We start from the raw sequence: 8,223 nt of genomic DNA, 5'->3' as shown, positions 1-8,223 counted from the left end.
ATATTAACTTAAATATTGTTCCGGTTGTATTTTTGTAAACATGCATTTTGTGTAAATGCAATTTAGAGCTAATTTATTTAGCCGAATTTATAATTTTTGACATAAAACTCTCTTGTCACAAATGACCAATACAAAGTAATTAAAACAATATACAACAAATTTATTAAGAAATGTTAAATATAAGTATTTTTGTTTAGTACAGTATTATAAAACAAAATTTGTAAAATGTTAAGGAAAAAAGGTCATGCACACATGGAAATATTTTTAAATTTCCTAATAGGGTAATTTGATATGAAAAATAAATGGACAAAGACAATTTTGTTTAATTGGAGGAAACATTATTTAAATTTCGAAATATAAATAAAACTATTTGAAAGCTACGGATTTTACACAGTTTATCATAAAATGAATATTTTTCTTGTTTATTCCTAGCAATGAATGCATAAGCTTTTCAGTCTGCCAATTAAACAAGGAATTTTATGGTATGCTTTTGAAACTTAATATAATTGTTGTTTGTTTTCAATTGTCCTAACTAACTACAATTAATCTTTTCCATTATACCTCGAATTGTTAAATAAATTAAACAGTTCGCAAAATCCCATCGGGATTCTGTAGAAATGACATGCAATTTAAAAAAAAAATGCCCACATTGAAATACTCGCGTCAACAGCATCGGCCAAAATATTTTGTGCATATGAATATTGTGTAACTTGGGAACAGAATGATTGGATTGATGGCATTGTGTATGAAAATATTAACCAACAGCTAGAACATAAACAGAATCTTCCACAATATGTACACAATCGTTTGTTCCAAAGATTTAACTTTCATTCAATAATTTTAGAATTAAAATTTATACAATTTTAAAAAAAAATATTTGCCCAATTCACAATTGATGTTGTAGTGTTGTAGCGTTGTATGTCGTAAATATTTTTCAAACAAATTTTTCGAAACAAAAACAAAACATTAATAAAAAAAATTACGACATACAACGATACAACGCTACAACACCAGTTGTGAATTGGGCAATTAAAGCAAATATTAAAACAAGTGAGAGGCTTAAAGCACAAGGGATTCAAATGCCATTTTTTCTCAAATTGAGTTAACATATGGAGTTAGTAGGTGACGTTCAGAGAAGTTCATAGCACAAGAGTTGATTGTGGGATTCTCATACGTTAGCGAGATATGGCGACCAATTCTAGCACTTGTCATTAAAATACTTGTTTCGTTTGGAGCACAAGGGGTTACATGAGCACTTACCCCCTTGTGCTCTAAGCAAATATTAAAATTAATTTTTCACATGTACTCATTTAGTGAATTCAGATGAGTGATCAGCTAAAATTTAGCGATTAATTCCATCACTTTTTATCAAAACACCTGTTTCAAATACCTTTGTGGATTATTTCCAAAAAAAGAAAAAGTAACATAAAATAATGGAATCGAGTATATTAATAATTGTTGATTTTTTATTATTTTTGGTACGTAAAATCATTAAAAATAAGTGAATCTGAAAATAATATTGACGAATTTTCTGAATCTGATCATCTCATGCAAAGATGAACTTATGAATGTGCAATAAAACTTCACCAAAAAAAATATGGAAGCTCGAAATGTTGGCCGAGCCGTGTAGTTACTACCACAACTTCCTCCAAAAAACAGCGTCAAATCAATAATTTTCCAGAAATTCAAGAACCTACAGGTTATTCTCAGCATATACCACCAATCTACCATGAATGGTTTAAAGAACTTCCTCACGATAGAATGGTAGAAATTCCAGAAAGAATCGAAAGTCAAAGTGAAGATGAAGATGACGCTGATGTTGACATGGAATCTGATTACCACAAACGTTTTTCTTAATAAAATGTAAATAAAAAATAATTGAGTCCATGTGGTTTTCTTATTAGGTAATTCAGAAATTTTAAAAAAATTTAAAGCACAAGGGGTATAAGTGCGACTTTCCTTACTTCAAAGGTAATTTTTGGATATTTGTATACGTAAAATATGTTTTTTTTATCGTGTTAGATTAAAATATATCTCAGGATCTCTACTAATTAAAAAGTAATATTCCAGATAGCATCTAACATTTTTTGTTGTAAATTAACTTTAACCTCGTTTTTCTCATTACTAAACATAAGTCACTTGAACCCCTTAAATATAAATAAGCCCCTCAAATATACATTTTCTGTATAAACTTGCACAAAATTTAAAGCTGGGTTCATGAAACACGTCGCACAAATTTGCATTTTTGCACAAATGGGAAACTTAAGCGTTTAAATGAGTTCCCTTATTAAAAAAATAAATAATAAAAATATAAAAAATCATACGACAAAATATGTTGTATATTCCATTATATAAAAAACACTAGGATTTGTTGTAAGTCTTCAAAATTGCCGGACATCTTTCAGTCATAAAACTAATAAGATTCTTTATTGTTGTTATTGAAATAGACGACCATACCTTGATACCATTTATAGCTAGATACAGTTTGTTTGGATATCAATGTGCGAATTCTCATTAACGCCTTCCTGTTCCTGTTAAAATATCAATTGCTGGGGCATCTTCTCCTTGCAGTAGAGTATTTTGGAATAAGTATGTTATTTGCCGCCGTCATCGAACTCTCTTTATTCCATCAGAATCCATAAAAATAAATTTAGATTCAGTAAAGTAAAGAGCTTTACGAATTCTCTGCGATGTAAATATTTTCTACGCTGCTGGTCATAGTTTTTGAACCCAATTGTATCTTCCTTTTTTTTGGAGAATTTTGATGGGAATTTGGTATTGCCGAAAATATTCTATACTAGTTGATTGCCCCGGCTTCGCCCGGTAGCTTTTACTAATGTTAGTTCTTCAAGTTTCTCCAACCCACGCACACCAGCCTGTTCTTATTTATTTACAAATAAAATACCTAAATTTGTACTGCATACTTTAGGGAGCTTTTTTTATTACAGTTGACTGGATTCACAAAAAAAGAATTTCCGAGTTTTACCCGGAATTTTTTAATTTTTTTTTCTTTACCATCTCCTGAAACAATTTATAAACAATTTAGAATATTCTAGCATTGAGTTTAAACTTTGAAAAGTATTTTAACTAAGTGCCCAGGCTTGCTCACGGAATCCTTGTTGGTCAAAAAGTCCATACCTTTTTGAATGAAACACAGGTGCTTGGATACAATTTTTTTATTTTTCAACATAGTCTCTTTTGAGCTCTATGTACTTTATCCAATGGTTCTCCAATTTTTTTATGATTTGTCGAGGTCAAAAAAATTTTTATTTCTTGTGAGAGTCAAATCTCTTTCCGCCTAGATATTTCTTCAGGTTTTGAAACAAGATATAGTCTGTCGGGCCTAAATCCGGAGAATAGGGGGCGAAAGAAGGAGCTTTTCATAGCATAATTCATGTGTGTACCCTTATGTAAAACCGATTGTGAGAAAATGCTGCAGCCATCACCCAAGTGATCATTCAAAATTTAAACCACTGAGTCATGTGGGGTGTCTATGACTGCAACAATATCTCGCACTTTCAATCTACGTTCACCCACTCCATACCGTGATTTTTTCGCTTGTTTCAGCAGTAGAGACCTTAACGTTCGGCATCTTCCGTGCATGTACGGCTACTAAAAATTTAGTAAACCACTTGTCTACCATTTAAATTGATGGCGCAGAGTTCCCTTAGTACTTATAAACCTTAGCCTATATTTGAGTGATGGTTTTTTTTCTCCAAAAAAAAAGCTTAGTGAGCAGATGAAATCACATTTTTACAATTTTTCCTCAATTTACGAGGTAGTCTGCTATCAATGGCTGTTAAATATAAAGTATTTCATTTTGACAGGAGTCAATTGACAGTTGCCTGTTGCCAGCACTGAGTCATGTGAGGTGTCTATGACTGCAACAATATCTTGCACTTTCAATCTCCGATCGGCCAACTCCATACCGTGATTTTTTTGCTTGTTTCAGCAGTAGAGGCCTCAAAGTTTGGCATCTTCCGTACATGTACGGCTACTAAAAATTTAGTAAACCACTTTTCTACCATTTAAATTGATGGCGCAGAGTAGTCTGCTATCAAAGGCTGTTAAATACAAAGTATTTCAGTTTGACAGGAGTCAACTGACAGTTGCCTGTTGCCAGCACTGAGTCATGTGAGGTGTCTATGACTGCAACAATATCTCGCACTTTCAATCTCCGATTAGCCAACTCCATACCGTGATTTTTTCGCTTGTTTCAGAAGTAGAGACCTTAACGTTCGGCATCTTCCGTGCTTGTAGGTCTTCTAAAAATTTACTACCATTTAAATTGGTGGCGCAGAGTTCCCTTAGTACTTATAAACATTATCCTTTATTTGAGTGATGGTTTTTTTTTCGCCAAAAAAAAGCTTAGCGAACAGATGAAATCACATTTTTACAATTTTTCCTCAATTTACGATGTAGTCTGCTGTCAAAGGCTGTTAAATACAAAGTATTTCAGTTTGACAGGAGTCAACTGACAGTTGCCTGTTGCCAGGAGCAGTGTTGCCCTTTCACTTAAGAGCCTGGAAATTCGTAGCACCATCCATTAGGTACATGATATATAAAATTCAACTGCGATTAAAAATAAACCACACCATCCATATTGACTCATAATTTTTTTTTATGTAAATACTTTTTATTATTAAAAAAAAAAAACAAATATGTTTGATTTTTAAAAAGTTTATTAACTTATTAACCTCTAGTGAAGAAACAGAGTATAAAAAAGGGTATACAAATATATTTAGGCAGCGTTCAAGAGATTTCTATGTATTTCAATTGAATTTCATCTTTACAATAGTTTTATGAGTATTATAGTTATTATCGCAAGTGGAACTTATATGGGTGCTGTGGCCAATTATGGACCGATATACACAAAATTCAAAATTGATTTTTGGATACAAATTACTAATCTGTATATTGTTTTGGTGCAATAAATGGGAGCTATGACCTATTGTGGGCCTATCGCCATATAATATATTTGAGTGGACCTTATATGGTCGAATTATGGACCGATATTTAAAAAATCTTGTGGTTTGATTTTTGGATACAAATTGCAGATCGGTGTAAAATTTCGGTTCAGTTCAGTAATTTTTTTGGATTACTCAATGACAAGTTGTCATTACTCAAATACAACTATGAAGTGGTATAATGAGAATAATATTGATGTTATACCAAAACACATAAATTAAATAAATTGCCTAAATCTTCGTCCGATCGAGTTATATTTGGGCAACTGTTAAACGTAAATTGAAAAAGAGTGCAGGTACAGTAAATAACCAGATTTTGATGAGAACAAAGTGGAATAAATATGCTGGAATAACGGTAGAAATGGGAAGAAAAGTTGTGCAGCTATTAATGGGAGGCATAAGAAGAAAAGCCAGAAAATTTATTCGCAGTAATGGCACATAAACCTACCGTTATATTTTTTTTAAAGCTTAATAGATTACCTTTAATTTCGTGTATAAAATGTTAACATACGTTGTTTCATTTAAAAGTTATGCTCGATTTAATCCGTAGGGATTTTAAGTGGCCACTTCTTTATCATAAATATGTGAAAATTATCAATTTTTTTTGAGGTTGTAACTTTGGTTCTACTATACCGATTTCGCTGATTTTCAATACCAAACTGCTTAGGACAATAGTAAACATTTTTTTGCAACTCTGCTAAGTTTGCGTATTTTGGACGTGAGCGTGTTTTACACAGACGGACAGATGGACAGACAGACGAACATAGCTCAATAGACTTAAGGCCCAACTATAATATGCATACACAAGCTTAAGTCAGCTTAAGCAAATGTGCGAATACATATAAAACGTATGTGACAAACTATAATGTACTTAAGAGAGTTTCGTCAAGTTTCGTCGAATTTTATTTGCTTAAGCAAAGTGCGAAGCTGGTCGCACATTCCGTACGGAATCAGCTGTTTATTTATTTTATACAAAGAAAATAAAGAAATAAATGAAAAGGATGAAGAAAATTTATATATTTTGATAAAATAGTAAGAAATACGTATTTTTTTAATTGCAAGTTGCACAGAAATGTTCAAATGGGGCTAAATAGTTTTGAATGCACGTAAGTACATTATAGCCACCTAAAAGTTTCTTTGAATTTCCTTAAGCATTTGACAGACTTTTCGTTCGGTTTTGACATTACCTTAAGCTAGCTTATGCATATTATAGTTGGGCCTTTAGAATTTCATAAGGATCATTTGTTGGGTCTAGGATGAATATTTCTAAATGTTACACACGGAATGACAGACTTCACCTCATTCACCACTTATGGTGGTGGAGGGTATAATTTGTTGGAACCTTTCATTCACCACTTATGTTGGTGGAACAAGTATAAGTTTGGGCTGTTTAAGTTTTTTTGACTTGCTCTTTATTTAAACCAAAAAATTCTGAAATTTAGACCTACTGTCGAAATATTATTTGCTCGTACGATTAAAAATATGATTAAGGCTGTGCAAGTCAAGAGCTAAATATAAAAAAGTACATTAAAAAAGTCATTGAACAAAAATATACATATCTTAAATTTGAAACCCATTAAAATGCTAATTCTGTGCACAAATCAAGGTAAATGAATGTGAAAATTTGATGATTGATATGAAAATTAATTATGTATATTTCCTCTGTGAATAATTTCCACAGTTTATGTATTCTCATTTGTAGCATATTAAGTAGCTGACCATAGAATTTGACATATAAACTTTTTCGCAAATATCTTCTTGGTCATTTGTCTATTTTTAACTTATTACAGCTGTCTAAAATGAATTTTTATAAGTATAAAATAGTAAATAATTTAATTGTATTTATATATAGTTTTAAAAATATTTAGAGATAAGCACTGCAGTTGTTTTTTATATTAGTTTATCGTGAAAAAGTTCAATTGAAATTTTTATTGAAAAACTGTAACGGTAATTTTCAGGGACCGTAACAATTATGACATTTATAATAAAAATCACAACATAATTGTTATTTTTGATTTTTATTTTTTTTGTCAGGAATATTTGTCAAAATTTTTTTTTACCCCATACATTTTTTTGTCATAAATATTTTTTTTACCAAAAAAAATTTGTTTGTCATAAATTTTTTTTATACAAAGCCGGAAGAATTCCCAATATATGAATATATGTATCAATCATGTTTGTAAGTTATTTGGGGGCTACGGAAAGTTGATTTCAACATACAGCGGAATAGACGGACAGACGGACATGGCGATATCGAATTCGCTATCTATAACGATCCAGAATATATATGGGGCATTTCATGTCAAGTGAACCAACTTTTGAAATCGATGTCTTCCGATCGGGATGAAATTTGCACCAAGGTTAGCTCTATTGGATAGTAACTCAGACACAATTTTTCAACAACATCGGTCGAGAACTCTCTGAGTTATAGGGGGTAAAATTTTGACAATTTGGTCAAACAGGGGTTTTTTCTTATCCATGTAACTTATTACCTATTGTTCTTAGCAAAATGTGTCCCAAATAGTATAGATAGCTATTTCTTCGATCTTTCGAAAAAAAAAAAATAAAAAATTTTTAATATTTTTTTTCCGAAATCAAAAACTTTTTTGACTTTTTTTTTAAAATTTTTTCTCTTTTTTTTTTTTTTTTTTTTTTTTTTTTTCTTAAAATAAAGTTTAGATATTTTCCTTGAACACATACTTGGTCGCTTAGTGGGATGCGAGTGGGATATCTATCAAAATAAATATTTTGTAACTCAAGACTTACAATTTTTGACTTTTTTTTTTGCAAATACTATTTTTTTCCAAATGGGCCCTTTTTTTAAAATTTTTTTTGTAGTCAAAAGAAAGCTTAGGTCCATTCCTTTAAGATATTTTTAGTCACTTAGTGGGATGCGAGTGGGATATCTATCAAAATAAATATTTTGTAACGCAAGACATAAAATTTTTTAATTTTTTTTTGCAAAATCAAAATTTTTTTCCAATATGGGCCCTTTTTTAATTTTTTTTTTTTGCTCAAAAGAAAGCCTAGGTCCATTCCTTTAAGATATTTTTAGTCCCTTAGTGGGATGCGAGTGGGATATCTATCAAAATAAATATTTTGTAACAATTTTTTAATTTTTTTTTGCAAAATCAAAATTTTTTTCCAATATGGGACTTTTTTTTAAAAATTTTTTTTTGCTCAAAAGAAAGCTTAGGTCTTTTCCTTTAAGACCTATTTTGTCACTTAGGAAGATGTGAGTAGGATATCTATTAAA

The sequence above is a fragment of the Calliphora vicina genome, chromosome 1 (genome assembly GCF_958450345.1).
Source record: "Calliphora vicina chromosome 1, idCalVici1.1, whole genome shotgun sequence".
Lineage (NCBI taxonomy): Eukaryota > Metazoa > Arthropoda > Insecta > Diptera > Calliphoridae > Calliphora > Calliphora vicina.
Note: the sequence above shows the minus strand (reverse complement) of the source record.